The 23,641-nt window shown below is 39.6% G+C and overlaps 1 protein-coding gene across 5 annotated transcripts in view; it reads left to right on the forward strand.

Annotated features, from left to right (window-relative positions):
- ESRRG (estrogen related receptor gamma) overlaps window positions 1–23,641 on the forward strand; it is a 591,202-nt gene that overhangs the window by 171,243 nt on the left and 396,318 nt on the right. For all 5 annotated transcript variants that reach the window (XM_079107169.1, XM_079107170.1, XM_079107167.1 and 2 more), the window contains one exon: window positions 3,253–3,344. The gene's annotated coding sequence lies outside the window, so the exon portion shown is untranslated. The remainder of the gene's footprint in view (window positions 1–3,252; window positions 3,345–23,641) is intronic.

The following is a 23,641-nucleotide window of genomic DNA, read 5'->3' on the forward strand; positions in this document are numbered from 1 at the left end:
TATATTTCAAAGGTTTTAGAATTCAAAATATGCTTTTCCTCAAGGACAACTGTGTTGTTAATGGTTGTGTTCTACTATAGCACTGCTGTATTTCACATATAGGATGTTCTAAAGGCTTCATTTTTTATTGGAATGTTCATTCTTTGTACATTTTGTAGAGAAAGATCTGTCCACATCTTCAGATCTTTCTACCTTCTGAAGGTAGAGAGCTAATTCCCCTTTTAAGGAATTATTTTAAACTGTATAGTTATCTTTAACAATGTAGAGGGTGATGTGATGGTGGTAGGAATTGTATAAGTCCTGTTACCTTTGGGTCAGTAACTCTGTGGTTGAAGGGTCACATAACTTACTTACCTAGATACATTGTAAAAATATTCTGGGAGAGGTAAGGAAATACAGAATCTTCCTCTTGTAACCTCATACTATATAGCCATGGTGGAATGGCACTACTCAAGTTATAAGCTATGTGACAGATGCCCCCAGATTTGTGTGATGCAAAATCTAAGGGACTAGAATTAATATCTTTGTTGTCAACTTATGTCTCCAATTGCAGTGTTTAATTAGGTGTAGGCAATTCCCAGTTTACAAAACAGTTGTATCCCAGTGCAACTATGTTTAATGGTGATTTTTCTAAATCACCCACAAAAATCTTCTCCATCATGTGGTAACTGAACTTTTAAAGACAGTTTACAGTAGCATTTTTTTCCTATTCTTCAGTAAATTATCCATAGTGTTGAAATCTTCCACCTGGGTTGATTGTCACAACCTAAAACAATTAATCTAGGGAAACGTATACTGTATTTTATCCTAAGAGGCCATCGTAGCAGTAATAGGAATTAATTTCACTTGCTCTTCTGATGCCCATATCATTTTCCTTACCCATAAACCCTGAATCTCCTGGGTTGAATGCCTCTGCTCAGAGAGTTGCAAATGTGGAAATCAAAAAAAACTGGTTCCCAAAGCCATAATTGCAATTCTAACATCATTTTTTATTTTCATCAATTTCAGTGGTGAAATTTTACAAGTAATATATTTTAAGCATTATCTAGAAATCTACAGTCACATTGGTTATGACCACTGTCAGTATTACCCCAACAATCACACACCTGTTGAAATCAGCACCTGCAGGATTTTGTTGACTCATGTCCTTCTTTTGTCCCTCTCAAGTCCTCAGCTTGTTTTAAAAAAAAATAAATAACAAACTAAATTAGCTCGTGTCAGGCATCTATCCCAGTAGTGCTAATTTTTTAATATTTATACAAATTATAGTTTTTTTAAAAACAGAACTCCTGTGTTCACAATCCTAGAAAATAAATGTTTAGATTTTCTCAGTTGAGTCTTCTATCTTATTCATGAATATATCCTAACTACCCCCTACTTTAATCTGCAAAACACTCTCCTATCTTTATTCTAAACTCTGTCAAATTCTAATCTATACCAGGAGCTTCCTCGGTCTCTAGTCTTAGTTAATCCTTGACTCTCATTCAGTGCAAGAATTTATTTCAAAATCATTCCTTTGTTTTCTAGTACACAAATAGTTTCCCTTTGGCATTTTTAAAGCAAATGATCAAAGCATGATTCTGGTTGGGTTTTGTAGCATTGGGGTGTTGAGACAAAGTTGGGACTGAAAGGTCAATCTTATTTGTCAAGAATGCACCTTTCTTATTCTTGAAAAAAAAAATAGGCAAGCTCTGGGTTTGGAGGGGGCTTTAGTGAATAGATTTAGAGACCCATATGAGAGCCATCTAATGGCAACACAAGCATCTCTTTAAAATGCTCACTCCCATAGCTACTCAATTCACAATAGCCAGATTGTGGAACCAACCTAGATGTCCTTCAATTGATGAATGGATAAAGAAACTGTGGTATATATATACAATGGAATATTACTCAGCCATAAAGAATGATAAGATTATGGCATTTGCAGGCAAATGGATGAAATTGGAGAATATCATGCTAAGTGAGATAAGCCAATCTCAAAAAACCAAAGGTCGAATGATATCGCTAATAAGTGGATGAGGACACATAATGGGGGGAGGGAAGGGTTAGTGTTAGGGTTAGAGTTAGGGTTAGGGAGGGGGGCAAGAATGGAGGAAGGAAGGACTGTATAGAGGGAAAAGAGGGGTGGGAGGGGTGGGGGGAAGGGAAAAAATAACAATGAATCAAACAACATTACCCTATGTAAATTTATGATTACACAAATGGTATGCCTTTACGCCATGTACAAACAGAGAAACAACATGTATCCCATTTGTTTACAATTTAAAAAAATAAAATTAAAAAAAAAATGCTCACTCCATGGTGTCTAGATTTACCACACTCCTGCCTCAAGAAGTGTGATAGGAAAGGGCCAGATGCCACCTGGCTGATTAATTCCACCACCTCTTTTATGTAATAAATTGCACCAAAGTGTTCACCAAACCAATTGTTAGGGTATTTCTGTCACTTCTGGGTCACAGCCTTCTCCCTTCTTCTTGAGTGGCAAGTTCAGCACAGAATCCCCTTGGATATCTGAAGGAATCACTTTGTTGCTCTGAACAGTCCTTGTATATGTGGGTGAAGATAGGAGAACTAAGTTAAATCATATGGAGTTGCTGTTTTTGTAGGTTAAATTTGGGAAAATAGTGACAATGAGGTTCAACCCAGTAGCTTCCTTTGAAAGACATTCTTCCTAAAACAGCATGAATGCATGTTGCTTAAAATCCACTGTAGTATTATTTGAATCAGAAAGTTCAAGTTCTTCCATTAGAAAACTTGTGCTTTTCTTCCTGTTCCCTGTTGTCTTTTCCGAGAATCAGAGCAGTAGGAAGCTAAGTCCTCATATTTGTAGAAATGCATATATTTTGAAACTAATGTGAAATAAGTAAAAAATACATTGGTCTTGGAAAGTTTTTTTCTGAAAGTTACAAATGTTATAATGGAAAATGCTTTGAAACCCTAACCAGAGCATTCACTATAAAAAAGAGAGGAGCAGAAGATTAATAAATCTGATAAAGAAGAAAAAATAAAAATGAGGATTGGACCTTCGTGTGAGTGTTAATACAGCCCCAAGTATTATAGGAAAGTATATATAGGAAAATCAAAGACTTGCTAAAGGCAGAGCATACTAAGTCATAGCTATTAATGTGTGCTTAACTCTATTGCCTGGGAGATTTTATTAAATGCAGTAGTCAAGAAAATTGACCTCACTTTTTTTTTTTTTTCTTTTCCTTTTTTGGGTTGGATCCTTGCTCACGTCACATAAATGAATAGAGCTGCCAATTTACTGGTTCATCAATGAAACAATATTAAATTATGAAGATGTAAGGAAAAAATCCTACGCTAACAGTGTTGCAGTTTGAAAGGTAAGCTGTTCCCTATAAGACAGGAGATGTTAATATTCTTCAGAAATCTATATAATATGCCACATGATACACACTAAAGGGTTAAGTGGCCTCCACATCCTTGTCTCTCAGCGTTGTGCTAACAGGTGTTTCATTAATAACAAAAATGAAGAGACTGTGATATTTTCCTCATTATGCCTTTAAATTGCAAAAACATTTTTAATGCTTTTAAAGTGTTATATATTATGAAACAGTCTGACAAATTGTACTTTACTGAGTGTCCATTGCCTGATCCCACTGTGATTTTTGCCTTTGTTTTCGGTGATTGACTAAATTGACCAGTAAGCAGTGACTGATGTCTTGTCTTTTGGTTATGTGTAAGCAGTAAAATATTATTTTTCTTCATATCTTATCCTGTGCTTAAGAAGCCCTGTCTTCTGATTCTAGCTTATGTGAACTTGCTGAAGGTTCTTTATGTCATTAGTTACCAATTCAGTACTTTTTTTTTTCTTTTTTTCTAAGAAAAGCTGAGTTTACTGCTTTTTTTTTTTTTTTTTTTTTTTTTTGGTGGTGGTGGGGAGTTGCTGGGGATTTAACCCAGGAGTGCTTAATCACTGAGCCACATTCCCAGTCCTTTTTTTTTTTTTTTTTTTTTAAGTTTGAGACAGGGCCTCTCTAAGTTGCTAAGGGCCTCACTAAGTTGCTGAGGCTGGCTTTGAGCTTGTGATCCTCCTGCCTCGCCTCCAGAGTTGCTGGGATTACAGGTATGCACCACCGCTCCTGGCTGCATTCCATTTTTGAAGGAACATCATATAATACCTATTTTCTCAGGTTCCCATCAACTACTCAGTCCTATGAATGACCCATATCCTCCACATGGATCTAGGAACCCTGTGCTAACAACTGTCACAGGAGGATAACAGTGTGTTGCGGTTCTTGGAGAATTTCTTTGCTTCCCTAAGACTCTCCTGTGGGTGTGTAAGTCAGCAAGGGTGGACAATCACTGCCTCCTCTAAGGCAGAATTAGTTGATTGGTTGCACTGAGTGCCTGTTGGCGGTATCCAGCAGAGCCGCGTATAGGGATCCCTTTGTACTTACTCCCAATGGTATTTCTCCATGGTGTTTGCTACCAAATTCTCTGGAATAAGTCAGATTTCTGAACAGCATTCAGCAGATTCCTGCTTAAGTGTTGGAAAGAGTGTTGGAAGTGGTATTACCTTTTTCATGGCACCCAAGTTGCTTAATTCACAAATTGAGAATAACTTAGGCAGAGGGAGAATATGTTTCCATGTTTGCAGTGGATTGGAATGAATGTGGTGTTCGTTCTGTTTAAGCTCAGACTATCCTAAAATGGAATTCTGGCCCCATATCATTCAGTTACATGATTCTGGGATATCATCTGTTGTTTTGTGTAGGCATCAGTTTTGGTTTTAAATATTGGTGGTACTTAAATCTACTTGTTATAAACTACAGGTGTGCCCTGCTTTTAAAAAACATGGATGTGCTTCAAATTCTTGGTTGTTGTGCTATTGCATGAAAGGGCAGTTATTTGCACACTAAAAATGTCTTGGTTTTATAAAATAATTTATCACCAGATTCCTCTAAATAACCAACTGTCTCAGAGCATTTAAAATATTATTTGATTTGAAAAATCAATGAATACTTGCCCAACTTTCCAAGAAACATCACCTCTAAAATGTGGGGCAGGTGAAGGGGGGCAATCAAGCAACAAGAAATGAGGATCTTTAGTAAGCTAACTAGGAATTAATTTTTTAATTTAGAAAAACATTTACTTTTCTAGAATTTCCAGGGGGAAACACCTTCACCTTTATCACCTCCAGAGTGCATAAGGAAAAGAAAAAGGGGCAGGCCAGTCTGAATTTGGAAAAGAGAAATCTATCACTCTGGTGGGTCGCATTCTGCATTATGCATGTGCGTACAAGCGAGGTTTGCTTTGATCCTGACTATTAAAAGTTTATTTTTAAACTCAGACTGGGCAGGAATCCAGCGATGCTCTTTCCCCTGCAACACATCCTGGGTTTCAGGTCCCCAGCCTGGCAGAATGCGACTAAGCAGCAGGAAGTAGTTGGAAAGTGTGGAGACTTGATGGGTGCTGCGGGTTTGTTTCCCCCTTCCTCCCCTCCATTTTTGAAATTCAAATTGAATGCAATTTTCAGCTCATTTGAGCCAGAATATACTGTTGCTGAGCTTCAGTGGCTCTTAAATTCAAACTCACAGGAGAAAACAGATATCATCTGTCACAGAGGGTGGGAGAGAGAAGACTCCAGCATTTATTCAGGGCAGGCAGAGCTCCAGTAACTAATTCAAAGCTTTCTGACTAATCGGTTAATCATTCACCAGCAAACTGATCAACTAATCAATGAATCCTTTAAGACAACCATCCTATGAAGTCTTTGAGTAGTTTCCCCCTTGCTCTTTTAAAAAAAAATTGTTCACATCTATTTTTATATTGTTGATATTTTTATACCTATTTTGCAAACTGAGATGGAAGATCTAGGCGGTCTTTTTTCTGCACTTCCTATTTTTATTGTTTCCTTCTTTAATGTCTTTGTCAATGCTATTTACTTATGACTGAGAATTAGCAGAAGGCTTAATGCTGGCTAAATAGTACCAAATTTTGCAATTTTTTTTTTTTATTAATAGACACTCTGAAAATATGCTTATTTCTCTAGGCAAATTAAAAAGGGAAGACCCACTCGTATGGTTCTGGAGTTTGCAAGTGTGGCTAATCTGCAGGGTGGATGTTTCAGAGACCTTGAGAATGCCTCTCGATAAATTTCTGCCCCTGGGTATCTGACCAGGGAATGCAAATGAATTTGAACAATGATAGTCGAAAATTTCTCCTCTGATTTCAGGAAGGATGTGATGTGGCAATTTTGATCTTGAAATGTAGGTTATAGGCTTATGCATGACTGTTTTAGTGTAAGTCAAAATTTCCATAGGAACATGAAGGCTATTAGCTTTCTCTATTTTACCTTTTACCCCCTTTTCTCCTCAGGATCCATTTGAGACAATTATGTTATTTAAAAGTGAATAGGAGTAAAAAAATTGATCTCTAATTACTGTTATTTCTAACCAAGTCAGTTTATAGTAATGCCACTTGAGGTAAGTATGTGATTGGCTATATATATTTATGCACATACACTTGTGTGGTGTTTACATGTCTTCAGGGTCTCTAAGAATGTGGCAGCAGGAACCTCCAAATGTTCACTTTCACATTAATAAAGTCATCAACCCCTTTATCCTCTTAATGGTAATGGGCTTATGCATTAAAGTCCTGGTAGAAGACATTGACTTCATTTCCTTTATAAGGAATGATACCCTGACATATTAACCTATTTTTCTCTATTATGCCTCCATAAAGCTATTGACCTATACTATAAGAAGTCAGAAACTACTATGAAACTAAAGGCTGTGAAATTATGATTTATAATCAGAAATACATATTTGGTCTCTGCCCCCAGTTTCTGATGCTCTCTTGGAACTCCTAATCCTTAGGGATTTCCTGTGTGACTGACATGAGTTTCTTTTGTTCTAACGACCCCACTCTTATTGGTCTCCTGGATGGAAGTGGGTCACCAAAAAGACCAAGCCAAGATCAGAAGCACTGAACTTTCAACCCCACTTCCCATCCTCCAAGAGCAGAGGGGAGCTGGAGAGTGTGTTAATAGCCTGTTGTGCCTGCTTGAAAAAACTTTCATGAAAATCCCTTTACGACAGAGCTGAGAACTTCCAGGTTGCTGAGCACATGGAGGTCCTGGGCAGGTGGTGCATTACAGAGAGTGGGAAGCTCTTGGCCCCTTCCCACAAACCTCTTCCTATGTACCTCCTCATCTGTGCATGTGTCTCCTTTGTAGTAGCCTTTATTAACATAATGAACTGGTAAAAGCAAGTCATTCCCTGAGTTTTGTGAGCCTCTCCAATAGATTAATCAAATAAGAGAAGGGGGTCAAGGAAATCTCTAATTTGTAGCCAAGTCAGACTGAAATTGCAGGTAGCCAACAACTCTTGACTGGTATTTGAAGTGGGGGTCAATCTTTTGGGGCTGAACCCTCAACCTGGATGATACGGTACTCTTTCCAGGTAGACAGTGCCAGCCTCAAGTCAAACTGTGGGTCAGCCAGTTGGTGACTGCTAAGGAATTATGTGTATGTAATATCCAAGACATCCGAACACAGAAGTGTTTTGTGTTGAGTCAAAAAGTAGGAAAAACAGTTTGACTTTTCCTATGTTAATCTATCTACCTTGACAAGGGATCTACATTTTTAGCTAATTACTGAAGTAATTAAAGAAGATTTAATTTTCCTATTTAAATATCATCTCTTCCGGTTTCAAGTAGTAATACTGGGGATTGAACTCAGGGGTGCTTAGCAACTGAGCAGCATCCCAGCCCTTTTTTGTATTTTATTTAGACACGATCTTGCTGAGTTGCTTAGGGCCTCGCAAAGTTGCTGAGACTGGCTTTGAACTTGCCATCCTCCTGTCTCAGCCTCTAGAGCTGCTGGGATTACAGACGTGTGCCACAGTGCCTAGCTCAAGTAGTTACTGAGTACTTACTATGGCAGACATTCACTGAGCTAAGATTTTTCAGTAGTTGTTTTCAACATTAGTGACATAGACAGTGGAGGTAAAATGTCAAAACTGTCTCAAACATACACTCTGTTCCTACCTCTTTTCTACGGTTAATAATTAGTGCTATAAAACAGACATTGGGAGAAAGGTTAGTATGCAAAATAGTTAGGGGTTAAGATAATAAAATGTGCACACTCAGATGTTAAAAATGCTAATAGAATTGTGCAAAGGAAGGACCAATGAGGTGCTGTTATCGTGCAAGACGGAACTGAGAGGTAGGTAGGTCAGGGATCAATGGAGGGAAGGAGAGACCATTCCAGGAGGGAGCACAGCAGGAACAAGAGAAAGTTCCATGGAGAAGACTGAGTGAAGAACAGCCTAGGGAGTGAGCTCACTAATACACTTGAGCCTGTTCCTCACAAGAAAGGCAGTTATTTCATTTCTAGGAATTATGTGAGCCAGTGTTTATTTAATATTAAATATTAAATGATATAAATTTACAAAAACAATTATGTTAAAACCAAAAGTACTAAATACTCAAAAGTTATCACTCTCTAATTATATTAATACATTTTGCTGGTACCTGTGCTCTGGAGGCCTCTCTCTTGCACCTGGATGGTGGAAACACTATCCTGGGACACGCATCTCTTTACCAGCACCAGGTACCATTGTCAGATTGGGAGTGGAAATCAGCCATCTGGGGAGTATTTAAACCATGGAAATCAGCAGGTGTCAAAAATTGGGACTTTATTCATTTGAGTGCCAATTGTTAAATACACAGCATGGGGGTGGGAGTGGAGATAGAGCTAAGGAACTGGAAAATATAAATAGAAAAATATCAGAAAATAGCATTACCTTGGGGAAATGATTCTATCTCAGTATAGACCAGGATATCAAGTTAGGCAAATGGGTTACAGTTGATTTAGAAATAATTGGGAGACTTAACTTTCTCTAAGTACTTTTACATTGTAATATACCATTATATTCTGAAAATGCATCCTTAGGTGGTCTCATTGTTGTGAGTATATCATAACACATACTTACATAAACTGGGATGCTATATGTCAACCACTTGACAAGGCCTGTTGATGCATTTAAGAGATGTGGTAAACATGAGATGTAGGAGTTGGTTGGTAGGGAACACATCATCCTGTTTTGTAATAATTTTCTTAAAAAAATGAGTACTTTCTAAAATAACAGTATAGTCAATACTATAGTCCTAGATTTTTATTATCAAGTATTATATATAGTACATAATTATATTGCTGTACTTTTAACATCTGGCAGTGCAGTGGGTGTGTTTACAGAAATATCCCCTTAAACACGTGAGAAAATGCACATGTAGCAGCATCATTAGAATTTTCAGTACCATTATGATCTGGGCACTATGGTATATGCTGCCTATTGTTGAATCAAACAGTGTTATGTGGTACATGATTGTATGGTTATTATAGACAATTTGTAAAGTAGAATAATAGCTAGCACTGCTATAATATTTTCCAAGTGCCCCATACTTTTTAAGATTTATAATCATTTAATATTGGAAGAAAGACCTATAAAGTAGTTGCTGTTATCCCACGCTAAAGACAGTAAAATTGAGGTTCAAAGCTGTTCAGAGTTTCGGCCAAGTGGAGAGCTATGATCTAAATGCAGGAAGGACCCACCTTGAAGTTCATGCTGGTATCCGACCACTCAATAAAGAAATTGCCAATGAGCAATAATCCAACCACCCAGAGATTCTGTGAGACACTGGACTAATACTGGTACCATCTGTGTGGGGGGGTGGGGGGGGATTCAACTGTAACAGAATTTGAGGTGATGGGAGATCTAAGTGATGAAGCTCCCGTGGCACTTCCTCAACCTTCTTCTAGTAGTGTACCAGGATAGAGGAAGAATCATCTGTGGGAGAGGAGACAAGGCTAAACTTCTCAGGGATTAAGTGGCGAGAGAAGATCTTTAAGGAAGACTCATTTGAGGAAGAAAAAGAAAGTGCCCTGGTGAGTGAGAGAAAGAATGAGTGGAAAGGGAAGAGAAGAATTAAGAGGGGTAAAGACAGCATCATGAAGATAAGAAGGGAGAGTTTGGGGAAGAGGTTGCTAGTGAGCAATGCCGAGAGCTTCAGGGAAATTTTATAAGGATGACCATATCATTTATTGTCCAAGCTAACTTTGTAGTGAAAGGGGGCGCTATTGATCATTAGGCTGGGAAACAGACATAGCCCCAAACGTAATCTGTGGTCATACTCGGTTGTCAGGTCATTGGAACTGGCAGATGTTAATGTTGAGTTAATGTTGGTCTTCAAAGGTCTTCTCTTTAACTAACATTTCCTGAGCTACTGCCACGAAGAAGGCTCAATGTACTGAGGAGAAACGTACACATGGCAAGTCTTAAAATAATGATAATAATAATGATAATTGAGGGGGGAAGATAGCAGAGGGACTTGGTATAGAACACACTCTATCTTGTCTACACCTGGAAAGAATCACTGTTCATAATTTGTTGCTATGTATTTTTTGATAAATTCCAGATTATCTGTATATAACTAGCTAGTTTCTTATTTCTGAAAGATAGATGTCTAAAGTAGGACTGGCTGAGCGGAAATGCTTGTACATTTTCTATTTTATAAGAAACTGCCAGTGGGTCTAATGCAATTGTACAAATTTTCAATTCCACCAACAATTCCTAGTTAGCCATGATTCTCTTAGACTGTATTTATTTATTTGGGTCAGTCATTGGGAAATGGTATCTTACAGCTATTTCAGTTCGCATTTAAAAATCATTAATGAAACTGACCTTTTAGGCTTTTTATTGGTATATCTTTTATACTTTTTATTGGTAATTTGAGACTTTTTGAGTGAACTTACACAGTACACATTAATATTGCCTTGCCAAGTTTTTTTTCTATTGAAATATTTGTCATTTTCATTTTCCTTAGTTGTTGAAAGTACTTACTTTCTTTTTTTTTTTTTCCACGGTACTGGGGATTGAACTTTACCAACGAGCTGTAGTCCCAGTAATTTTTATTTTTTTATTTTGGGACAGTGTCCCACTAAGTTGCTGAGGGTCTCACTGAATTGCTGCAGCTGGCCTAAAGCTAGTGATCCTCCTGCCTCAGCCTCCAGAGTTGGAGGCAGTACAGGCAGTACAGATGTATACCACTGTACCCAGCAAAACTCTTACATACCAAGGAAAGTTAACCCCTCTTTTAAAAGGGGTTACAAAAATGTCTTCTTTTTACATTTTTCCCTTTTAATTTTGCTTCATATTACTTTTAGTCATAGAGAAGTGGTCAGATATGTTTGTTTATTTTTTGGCATTTCATTTTCCTGCATTGATTAGATTGACTTCTCCTGGAAAGTAAGAAAAATAATATTTACTATTCTAAATTTTTCATGTATTTTTCAACATGATCCTTGGTTCCATAGCTCATAGGCTGGTGGGGAAGATGACTGTGGAGTGCAGGAGTTTCTGCTTTGTAGGGTCAGTGTCTGCCTGAGGGATTCTCCAGTGCCATGAGAAGCCAGGGGAGGGTGCTGGGACTAGCTGGGGTATGGGAGAGGGACGGAGATCAGCTGGGCCTCCTGGGGGCTGACCTTTGAGCTGAACCTTTCAGGCTAAGGCATCAGGGGTAGGGAGGACTTCCATTTGCAGAAGCGACAAGTCAAGGAGACTGAAAACCAGAGTCGATAAGTTTTCCAGAGCAGGGAAGAAGAGTTTTCTCTAGATGGGTGAAAAAGTGAGTCTGAGGTCAGGCGCCTAGGTGCATGCCTGTGATCCCAGTGTTTTGGGAGGCTGAGGCAGGAGGATCGAGAGTTCAAAGGCAGCCTCAGAAAAAGTGAGCCACTAAGCAACTTAGTGAGACCCCGTCTTTAAATAAAATACAAAATAGGACTGGGGATGTGGCTCAATGGTAGAGTACCCCTGATTTTAATCCCTGGTACACCCTACCCCACCATCAAAAAAATAAATAAATAAATAAGTCTGGGGATGTGTCTCAGCTGCTTGTCCAGCAGACTCAAGGCACTAGGTTCAATCCCAAGCAGCACCAGTAACTAAGATAGGTCACGAGGGGAGACATATTTTCTTGAATTACTTTTTTTCTGAGTTTTTCACAAAAAAACAATTATTATTACTTCTGTAACCAAATGAAGGAATTTTACACTGAAGGAAAATGAAACTCTGAGATTGGGATTTACAAAACTAAATAAGTCAACAAGGATAAGAAACAACTCCTTCTAAAATTGTTAGGGATGGGTCAAAGGGAACAAGGATCCTTATTTGAGGAAGAAAGTTCACGTTATCTTTAATATCTATATCCATGTCTCCTAGAACAAAGTGGCTCCGACAATTCAAAAAAGTAACAATAAGGGCATGGGAATGCTAGCTATCCTGATTTGATTGGCATACATAAATAGAAATATCATACTCTACCCATAAATATGCCCAATTATTATGTACTAATAATTTTTTAAATGAATAAGGAGATAGAAATGCTAATTACCATGATTTGATCATTATACCTTGGATTCATGTATTGAATTATTATACTATCCCCCATAAAGAGATAAAATTAAAATTATAATAATAACTTTAAAATCCACAAGCCTTCCTCTAGTTGCTTTGGGACCAGACCTGACCTAGAAAGTGTGTATGTGGAGGAGAGCAGAAGAGGCAGAGATGAGGTATTTAAGTTGCGATCTGGAACTTGACCGGGAATTAGGCAAAGACCAAGCAGTATGCAATATACATTCCAGGGAGAAAGAATAATACATTTGAAAGATGATACAGGTGCCTTCTATCTGAGACCTTCAGCTTCTCAGCTTTCAAACCTCACTGCAGGCCCCACCAAAATAATATCCCTTACCATGTTAGCTTTCCCCAGAATAATCACGTAGGTTCCCATTATCTGTCCTGTTTGGCAGTAAAACTCTCCACAGCATTGTCCCATCAGATCTTTCTTATTTCTGCTCTTTACTTTAACAAACAATCACTGTGAGACTATGTGCATCCCAACCACTGTCTTTCCAGCTGCAGTTCTTCTGTCTAAATCCTCTTCTGTGACCTTTGTCAGACTTGTTGGAACCCACTTATCCTTCAAAACTTGGCCTAAAAGTCTCCTTTCTACAGTCTTTCCTGACCTTTTTAGCTAGAAGAAACTTGGATGTTGAAATATATACTGGTGCCATGTAAGAGTCATTTTAAAACAGCAAAGTATCATGGTGAAATAGTCCTACCTGTTGTTAACTAGTTTGACATTTCTAGAAGCACAAGAACCATGTCGGACAATTCTTTAGAGTTCTCGTCTTTAACAAACCATTGTTCCTAACAAAGACTGGAAGACCAAACCCATCTCAAGAAGTAGACCCAGGTACAGCAAAAGTGAGGACAAAGAGGATGCGCACAGAATAAGTAGCTAGAAAATAAAGTTATTCTCTGAAATCAGAGGATGGAGCTTGAGGAGAGATTAATTCTAAATAAACCTCTGAAGGAAGTGAGCCCAGGTATGCTCAGGGAATGAATAAGTAGATCACCAGGTATTCTTGTGGAGGGTGAAGTAGGAAATTAGAATGAGTTGGAAGTTGCATCTTCCTTCACAGTTGGAAACTCAAGACCAATATGTGTATGGAAGAAATTTAAGAATATCTGAAGGAGAGGGAGGAGATTAGATGAGAGATTAACAATGCAGGAGAATGAGCGTGAAAAGGGAGAAGTGAGTCAGAGAAAGGTTCTTGAGAGGGGACATGAGTCAGAAAGGAACATTACGTAATCAAGTTGGCAGGATGTGTCTGAAGTGGGTACAGAGGTGAGGGTTGCCGACCCTGGACTCCGAGATGAAAATGTCCAGTGAAGCCATGTGTCACCTCATAATGTGCATGCGGTAAGAATGGATGGTGTAGATGGGTATTTGTGGGTGTTGTAGGTATCCCAGGAGAGTGGAAATGAGGTACAATTTCTGTGAGGACCCAGGGAGGATGATGGCCTTAGTGGCAAGGCCGTTGTGCTTCGGAAGGAACGGCATATCAGTGTCTTTTTTTTTTTCCATTATGTAGAGAATACTTTATTAGTTTCTGTAATAATCAAACCCAAGTAGATTAAGAGCTTGCATATTTAATACAGTGTGTTACCCCTGTACAAATGGGAAAAAAAATTAAGTGTAACGTTTCTAGACCAATATGCCTGCTAATTTCAGTACAATTCCAACTCAACATGGTAAACTGGGATACTTTTTCCAAAGTTGACAGCACGGCTCAAGTTTCTGAAAATTCAAATTATAACTATATGTGTATGTATATGTTTATATTTATATAAAAAGACCAATAATAGCAGTATGCTGTGCATCAATAATAGCAACAATCCTTCCAGGTTCTGCAGCCATCTGAACAAAATTAAGAAACATCTAGCACACTCCATTAAGAAGTGGAGGCGGGGGACAGGTAAAAAAACAAAACAAAACCTGAGAAAATAGCAAAGTTCTGTTACTGTTGTGATACCTGGCACCATTTTTTAAAATTAGCTTTTCAATCATCATCTGAAAAGAAAACATTCTAGAGTAACATCATTAAAAACAGCTCTGATAAAGCACAGTCACTACTATCATAAAGCAAGGCAGACCAGCATCTTTATAACTGACTCACATAGTAGGGAGGAAGGGATCTCGAAGACCAAGTCTAGTATTCTCTTTGGGATTTTAGGGAAAAAATCTAAAAGATTGAATGTCATCTCCTATTATTATCCTTATTATCTCCTTATTATCCTTATTATCTACTCCCTGCCTGTCTTTTGGGTTGACTACATGCCTAGCCAAACTACCCACGATATCCTAAGTTTTACCTTCTCTTTCTTCTCCCCTTTTTGTCTAGAATGTTCATTACATACTGCTTGGTTATTGCCTGTTAAATTTCTAGATCTCAACTTCAAAGACTTTTCTCTGGGCACTGTCTGCTCAACACTCCTCCTCATACCCAAAGTCTAGGTCAGGTCTTCCTTGCTTGTTTCCAGGCAGCATTTTCTGCTTCTCAACTTTTCTGAGACATAGTATTACTTCTTGACAGTCCCTTTTCTCTTCTTGAGAATTCTGTTGCGACCAAATCTTCTAGGACAGTGTCAGACACAGAGCAGTTGCCTAATAAATATATCTGGAAAGAAAAAAAAGGAGGAGGGGAGAGGAGAGGAAGAGAGGGAACTTGACTTTAAGTGACAACTTTCCCCACCGCTTGTTGATAGAGCCTGACTTGTATCCTCTGAAATAGTCAGGCTTGATCTGCATGTGACCTGAACATTCCATGCAGATTTGGGGGACCAATTTTTTTTTCCCTAGTATTTTTCTTTTTTGATCATGGTAAGAAACCTTACCACTTTAACCATTCCTAAGTGTACTGCTCAGCAGCATTAAGCACATCCACATTGTCACGTAGACATCACCTCTGTCCACCTGTAGACTATCATCTCAAACTGAAAATCTGCCTATTACATAATCACTCCATTTCCCCATTCCTCTCCCCTACACCCGGCATCCTCCTTTCCACGTTCTGTTTCTGTGAGTTTGACTAACTCATAGATGTGGAATCAGCCAGTATTTTACTTTTGTGTCTGGTTTATTTTCCTGATCAAAATGTCTTCATGGCTTACTCATTTGCAGCAGGTATTAGAATCTACCTTTTTAAGGCAGAATAGTCCATTTTATGTAACTAACAAAATTTGGCTTTCTATTCATTTATCAGTGATGGACATTTAAGGGTATTTCTATAGGAAGCCATTGATTTACATACTTAAATATATAATTCCCCATGTCATTGGTAACCTGGGGCATGACTAGTAGCCAGTGAATTCCAGCAGGGAAAGAAAGAGTATACTAATAAATCAGCTCTGTGCTTTGCAAAGTCATCAGTAATGTCTAGGAACATGAGGACTTGGGAAATGCTCCATTCAGGCCACAGAAGGGTTGACATGAAGAGGGTAAGAAGACAGGTGCCATGCATTTCACATGAGAGTAAATATTGAGAACTGGGATTGAGAGACAATCCACTTCCCCACTTCCCTCCATGTTGAAGTGGAGGAGAGAGATGAATGAGAAGGGGCAGAAAAAAGTGAGACATTACCCAAGAAAAGACACTGGGGAAAAGAGGTGAGAAAAAAACTGAAGAAAGGTGAGTTTGACCATAATCTAATAGGTATTCCACAGGACACAGGGAAAGACACAGTGGCAAAGCCAATCCATCTTAATTCTCAGCCATTCTACAGAATTCAGGTAGGAAGCAACCTTGGTACTACAAGACCCGTGCAAATCCACCTATAGTTCATGACAGTGTGAAGGAAGATATTCCAGAGCCAACACTAGGTACCAGTTCCTTATTTTCAAGACTCTTTTTTTTTCAACTGGACCAGTTTGGACTCTTTCCTTCTCCTTGACTTTTCAGTAGCTAGAAAAAAATTATTGAACCTCACCCCATGAAAATCCCTCACGTGCCTGAATTCTTTCTCAGTTAAAGATTGGAACTGGATTAAACTCTTTTTTCCCTTAATGACTTCTAAGCTACAGTTTTCTAAGCCTTTAATGCCCTTTGAATTGCCGACTCTAAGTTCTCTTGGGTCAAAGCAGGTAGGAATAGTCAGATTTTGTTGAATCCTGTTGGAAGCCGGTGTTCTCCTGTCACCCCACTGCATAGGGCCATATCCGTTGTGGCCTCAGCCTCGCCTTGGAATGAAACAGTGCCATATTCCTGAAAGAAGCCCACTGGCAGGGCCATTGTGTGCCACCCCTTCGAGCCCCACCTCTCAGCCTAGAGGCAAAACAGGTAACTTCCCAAACTATTGATGGCCCTGAGATTGTGTTACCTTTTTGGAAATATTACTATTTTTTCCTTTCTACTTCAGACATGCAGCACGTTGGCCCATTTCAAGTTGCCTCTGATCTTTAACTGCTCCTCCTCAGCCCCTTGAATCCATCCTTGGGGAGCTTCTCACTGGTCACTTTGCAGAGCTCCCTCAGGCCAAGAAAGCCTCCCTCACTTTGTTTCTACTTAACCCTTGCCCTTCGGGGTGGTGAGGGGCCTTCTCTGGGCTGCCTCCCTTGTAGTCTGTTATTACTTGCAGGTGATTAGCAGGTGGCTTCTAAGCAGAAAGGAACATTGCCCCGGGCACTGCTCTCCCATAGGCTCTTGCCATTTTGCTACAAAAGAGAAAAATGGAACCTTTGAAGAGTGTATATACACTATTCATGTACTTAGAAGGAGAGGAGTGTCTATAAAATTCCAGGAACAGTATTAGATTTTACTCAGTTATCAGAGAGTAGAACTCTCTAGTTATGGCTTGGGATCTTTTCGGAATTAAAAAGAAAGAGTTGCCATTTCTAAGCATCCAGGCTTTTAGTAAAAGCTTATTTGAGAATTTCTCTCTAGACACTAATCCCCCAACAAGTTGTATTCCACTGAGACAGTGTCCATGAAATATAGTAATTGGGACTGCGTTGAGCCGTTCTTGCAGGGGAGCTGGCTTTGTGACAGCACGCTGTGACCAGCATTGCACATTCTGCCCTGCGCTCTGGCTGCACATTTGACCAGATGAAAGCTCCCTTCTCTACCTCCATCCGCCAGGCCTTTTTGTCACTCCACTTCTACCTTCAGATCCCCCAGGGGAAATATTATATGTTTCTTTCCATATCTTGAGGCACTGTCCCCAGCATTAAATGAAACATTAACTTTTTTTTTTAATCTCTAAACTAATGCGAGTATAATATCCTCAGACAGAAAAAGGAAAGGAAAAGAAAAAAAGAGAGAAAACCAAGAAAGTAACTACTACTTTTTCCTGAGTTTTAAATAGCTAATTTTTTCCCTGTTATTTTCAGTTGAAAAGTAAAATTTAAGAAATAAGACTAATCTCCTCCCTTCCTCTGCCAAACAAACATTTAGGGAGACATTTGCTATTTGGCATCAAGGGTGTAAGAGCTGCATGAACATACCATGGGGTCGTTTTTTCTCGCAGGTGTTCTCAGCTTTTCTGGAAGGGAGGCTGGGTGTGTCAAAGGAGCTGGGTGTGGTGTAGAATAGGCTCAAGAACAGCTACTCTACCTCCTCAGGTTCCTTGGCTCTGAATTTGACTTCTTAGTTATGAACACGTGATGTGTCTCTCAGAGTACCTGGCCATGTTTATCCATTCCAGTGTTTCCCAAATGCGTCCAGACCTGCAGAGCAGAGCCTCCAGGGAGGGACCTGGTACTCTGTATTTTTAACAAGTGTCAGAAGTGCCTCTTTGGACCCAGCAAATCTGGGAAACACTGATCTGTTCATTCTGGCTTTTTGCCAACAAAGCTGTAGCTGAATTGCAGGGTTGTCTGGGGCTGGGTGGGGCTTGTGTGTAGAATAGTTTTCGTGGCCTTCTTTTCTTGCTTTGGCTTAGATTCTTTTGTCCTGAGGGGATCTTGAACATTGAATAGCAGGCCCACTTTGAATGAACCAGGAAAAGAGGAAACTTGTTTACCAAAAAACAGGATACCAAACCCCACCTCCACAACAGTAAAGCTGAGAATGACCTTAGAAGGTATAAAGTTGGAATATTCCTCAGGGTGACCGCTACTCTCCTGCTTTATATGACAACAATCGTAAAAGCTGTTTAGCCACCCTGTTGAAGTCACAAAACCAAGTGGATTCTTTGTTTCCCTGCATGAAAACTGCATGTGGTTCCTATTGCCTGATAAGGTGGCTCAGAAAAGTGACCTGTTTCAATGACCTGGAAATCTTTCCTGAATATAATCCTCTAGATAGTGGTAGATGATAGAGAAGAAACCCAGGGAGCTTTGGGGTTATGCTGGGGCAAGCCTCTGGCTGTAAATATACATAAGGAAGACAGGGCACTTTTATTATCTGTTGAAAGAGGCAGACTGGGCACTGAGGAACAATTGAAAACAGTATCTTGGGTATATAATGGAGTTTTAGATTTTCTCACCTCACCCAGTGTGGCTTCCCTGTTTGCCCAAGTTACATTTCTGCCCTGCCATAAATAAAACTCAAGCGGGGACTACAGACTATATCAACACTAACAAAAAGCCATGACATTAGCCTTTCGTATATTTGCAATTACTCTTTGGATTGCCATGGCAACAATAGTTTTAATTATGGAGAGCCAAAATGATAACTTGTGTATCAGATGTGGCTCACTTTTCCCTGTGGACAAAACTCTGATTTGAGGGAAGCTTTGTATGTGGTTTTTTCTTCTAGGCTAGATTTTATTATCTGCTTCCACAGACAGCTCTTTTACTTATGGAATGAACCAGAAGAAGCTGAAGTACTGGCTGAAGGGCTGTTGGACAGAGGCCCTTGTGGCGACAAACTGGACCTTTTTTTCTCTTGGAGACAAACTGATGTGCTGGGCACTGCTGCATTTGAAAACCAAACAAGCCTTTGCTCTGGAGGGCTGCTTTTGGCTTCCCCTTTCAACCAGTTGAAATCTGCATGTTAGGATAGAGACTTGCATGAAGTATCATCTGGTAATCATCTTTGACAACATTCAGGATTATGCTGGGGGGGACAAACAAGTAATTCCATTGCTGTGGCAGTCATGGAAATAACACGAATCACAGCAGCTTTCCAATCAGAGCTATAGAGGGGAAAGCGGGGCAGAAAGAACCCTTTCCTATCAGTTTTCCCTGCCTGTTATTTCTAGTTCCGCTTGCTCATTCTTTGAATTTCCCTTTAGGTTGGGGGAGGGACCACATCATATCTGAATATTTCTGGGCTCCCTCATTTTGAAGGCTCTTGCAAAGCTAAATAATCATCCCCTTAGGTAAACATAAATCATTGTCTACCTTCTTTGCTCCTTGAGTAGACCTTTTGATACATTCATTAATTATGGCCACTGCCTGGTGGCACAGTGATGACTGAGTCGCTGCTGTGAGCATCTTTCTTGGAACGCCCTATTTCTGACACTGAGCCCTAAAATCCAATCTGGTGTTAAAGAGGCCCCTCTTCTTTGAGATGGACAGCCAGATGGTAGCAAGTAAAAAGAACCATGCCTGACATGTAGCAGCTTGGGTGCCAAAGTGAGGGTCGGAGGAGAACAGCACAGGGAACGTCATTGTCCTTAAAACCTGGTGCAACTGCTCTTATCTTGGGCGACCCCTGGAATAAGATCTTGATTCTCTGCTCAATAGGTTTGCTGTCTCCACCAACAGTTCAGTTAATCAAAATCCCAGCTTTTGAAGACCAGAATGCCTATGCAGAACTGTTTAGGAAAAGCACCATGATTCTGATTTTTAATCCTTTTCCACATTATTTAAAAAAAGAAAACGACAACAGAAAAAGTCCCAATTTTTGGTAAATCTTGCTTAACTAATGACACGTCTCTGTGTTTGTTTTCTTTCCACATTCAGGAAGCTTTGCGGCTATGATTTTGATTTCGGAGTTTAGGCATGTTAATTAAGCCTTTGTATGAAAGCAGAGGGGTTCTGTTTCTTGTTTGTTAGTTTAATAAGATTTTGTGTTAAGAATGGCACTGAGAATCTGTCAGAATTAGCTTGGCTGCATATGTGTAGCTCAGTGCTTTGAGACCCTTGAAATGTCTGTTTTTAGGACATCAGCAGGGGGCTAATGAAAAGGCTTTGTTGATTTTAACGAATTGCAAGCCACTGTAGCCAAAATAAATATAATCTGCTTTTTGGATTAGTTGTCACAGATGATTTTACCTACTAACGGTGATTAAAGAACCCGAGTGGACCAGAAGCATAGCTGCTCTCTGGTGACTCTTGCTAAAATAGCAATAAACAGAAGTAAATAAAGACTTAGGGCATTAGTTATCTTTAATAAACAGTGACACCAGATAGACGGTGAGCAGGCGTGAAGGGGTGGGAGTGAAGGCTTAGGGAAGATCAGGGTGTCAAATACCTGTATGGAGTGCACCCACGTGGTGCTTACTGGCACAAAAAGCATGCAATTGCTGAAAGTACACTAACGTGCTCACTGGTCATGTTCGTATGTTGCAGTTGCACCTCATTAGGAAGTGGTAAGAAACCAAGAGCCATCTCCTCTTTTCCTGCTCCCTCTCCAAAGCCAATCAGATGGATTCATTGCCATTCTCCTCTCATCTTCCCTTGGACTCTGGGACCAAAGTTGAAATCCTGCAACTATAGGATTAGAGTATGAAAATGAAGGAAGTGCTAATTACTTTTGTAATTATTAACCTTCTAGCTGCAGTCATTCTACCCAGTTAATGAATGGGAGACCAGCCCTGTCTCCTTTCCTGTATATTTCTACTCGGATGAAAAGAGTAGTTTGCCCCAGACAGCAAACCTGGTCCTCCTATTACCCTGAAAGTCTCAATCTAGATTTTCCCTTGTTACTGCTTAATTTCAACATGAAGACAGAAAGGTTCTGGCTGAAATCCTTTTAGGCCAGACAAGTAAATGCCAGCTAAAAGATGCCTTTAGTGGTCAGAACAATGATCAACTGTGAGAAGCTATGGTTTCTCCTATTATTTTTAATTTTATCCAGTGTTTTATTAAATAATGCTGTGGATACTTTAATCACTGGTGGAAAAGCAAGTCACAGCTGTCCATAGCTTCTCTCCCTCCTGCAGGCAGTTATTTTTCTGTCTGTTTACAGATGCAGAAACTGGTATGCTCAAAGCCCAGGAGTAGATCATAGAGACAATCAGAACCATGTGTGACCCAGTTGGGCTGTTGACTGGGCCAAAGCAGCAGTTCCAGAGAGTATAACCTTACTATGGTTGTACACCTTGAGAGCTAATAACTGTCATTTATTAAGGTCCCCCCATGTGCCTTAGGCACTATACTGTGTTTATAGGTAACATGCCATTTGATACCTCACAACAAATCTCTTCATCCTGTGAATATTTATTAAGTCTCCTCAAGTATCAGGCTCTGCTTTAAAGATACAACAGGGAATAAAATCAATATAAATTCCTGTCCTCTTGAAGTTTCTATTCCATTGAAAGCAGCTAAGTCAATAAAAACAATAAATTCTAAAAAAATAACCATTACATTCGAAGGTGCTTGGAGTTATGAAGAGAAAGCAGAGTAGAGGGGCTGGAATTCTAAGTGAGGTGAATAGAAAAACCCCAATGCACAGGTGAGGCAGGGGTAGAGACTTGAAGGAAGTGTGTGAACAGCCACGTGGGGAACTCGGAAATAGTGCAAAGGGGCGCAGCAGCTCTCAGGCACATGCGTTTGTTAGAAAAGCAGCCTGTTGGCCAGTAGGGAAGGAAGAATGACAATGTCAGAGCTAATAAGAGGTCAGGTCCGTGAGTTTGTAGCCCATTACCAAGACTTTGACTTTTACTCTTCGGAAGATAGAAAGCCCTTGGGGACTTTCACGCCAAGGAGTACATGATATTTGCCTCATCCCAAATCCTAAGGGTAGGTGTCATAAACCTCATCTCAAGAATGGAACATGAAGGAACTGCAGAGTTCTGGTAAGTACTTGGAAAATGTCACGTGTGACCGAGAGACCATCTAACTCCTCAACACTACTGCCACTCTGTGCCCACGGAAGATGGACAAGTCTGGTATTTGTGTGATGTCCTTCTTATCAAATGAGAAAAATCTTACCTAGTTTGTAAAGGCTAGCCTTTGAATGTCTGAATTTTAAGTCAGGTTGTAACTGGATCATTCAGGATACCATTTGCATCATTAAGTTCAGTTTCCAAATGAAACAGAGTACAGTGAAATCTATAAACTGAAGATTATATTAAGTAGGCAGCATGGAATTTGAATCTAATTCTGTGGCCATACTCTGAATCTTGTGTCCTGAGGCATCATGGTGCCTCCATGGCACTGGTAATGTTACACACTAATATGTATTCAACAAATGCGGAGAGTGAGATGCCTATAGTAGTGACCTTTTCATGAAGCTTCTTTCTTTACCCTCTTCCTCCATGATCCAGGACAGATCCATGGGCAGATAGCCAATTATCCACTGGACAGTACCGAAATGCTGTGACTAGGGCAGAAAGCAGTGTTCAGATTTCACAGTACTTGAATATAGTTTTGCATGAAAATTGTCTTTTGGGAACACTTCTTAGATTTCAGTTATATTTGGGAATTTATTTTCTAAATCCTGTAAACTGCTGCCAGGTGCTTAGAGGTCTCCCTGTACATCAGTAGTGGTCTCTTCTGTCTTCTTTTGTGGTGAATTTGAAAGGTAAGATAACCACTATTGAGTATTCTCAAATTATTACAATGAATGTGAAAGGCCATGTCCAGGCAGCAAAGGCAGGGACACTGCTGTGCACATGGACAAATGCACACCCAACCGGAGTTCTCTGTTTTCCAGGTCTTTGCCTTGTTAATTGTCTTGATCACCTCTTTAAAAAAAATCTAAATTATTATACTCTCTTCTTTGAGGAGACCTGCTTTGCTTGCATCAATCCCAAGTTCCAGACAGGCCTTTAAAAGATGACTTTACATCTAAAATCTTTAGAATTTCAGTGGACTAACTGCTATTTTCCTTCTCTCAATAACCTTGCATTTCAACCTTGTATTTTCCACTAAGGGAGCATAGCTCCATGAATGAATGATATACAGCTTCAGCTTGCTTCTGCAAAAGTTTCTTCCCACTGTATCTCTAAAGTTCTCATCTACTGCAGTTCTACCTTTTCATGAGGTTTATGCAGCATCTGCCAGCATTTCCCTGAATAACGTAACAAGATGCCAGTGGTACTCAGACTTATTAGAATAAAATTTAATACAGGTGCACTGTTCATTTTCCATGGAAGTC

Source organism: Sciurus vulgaris (genome assembly GCF_902686455.1).
Source record: "Sciurus vulgaris genome assembly, chromosome: 12".
Taxonomy (NCBI): Eukaryota; Metazoa; Chordata; class Mammalia; order Rodentia; family Sciuridae; genus Sciurus; species Sciurus vulgaris.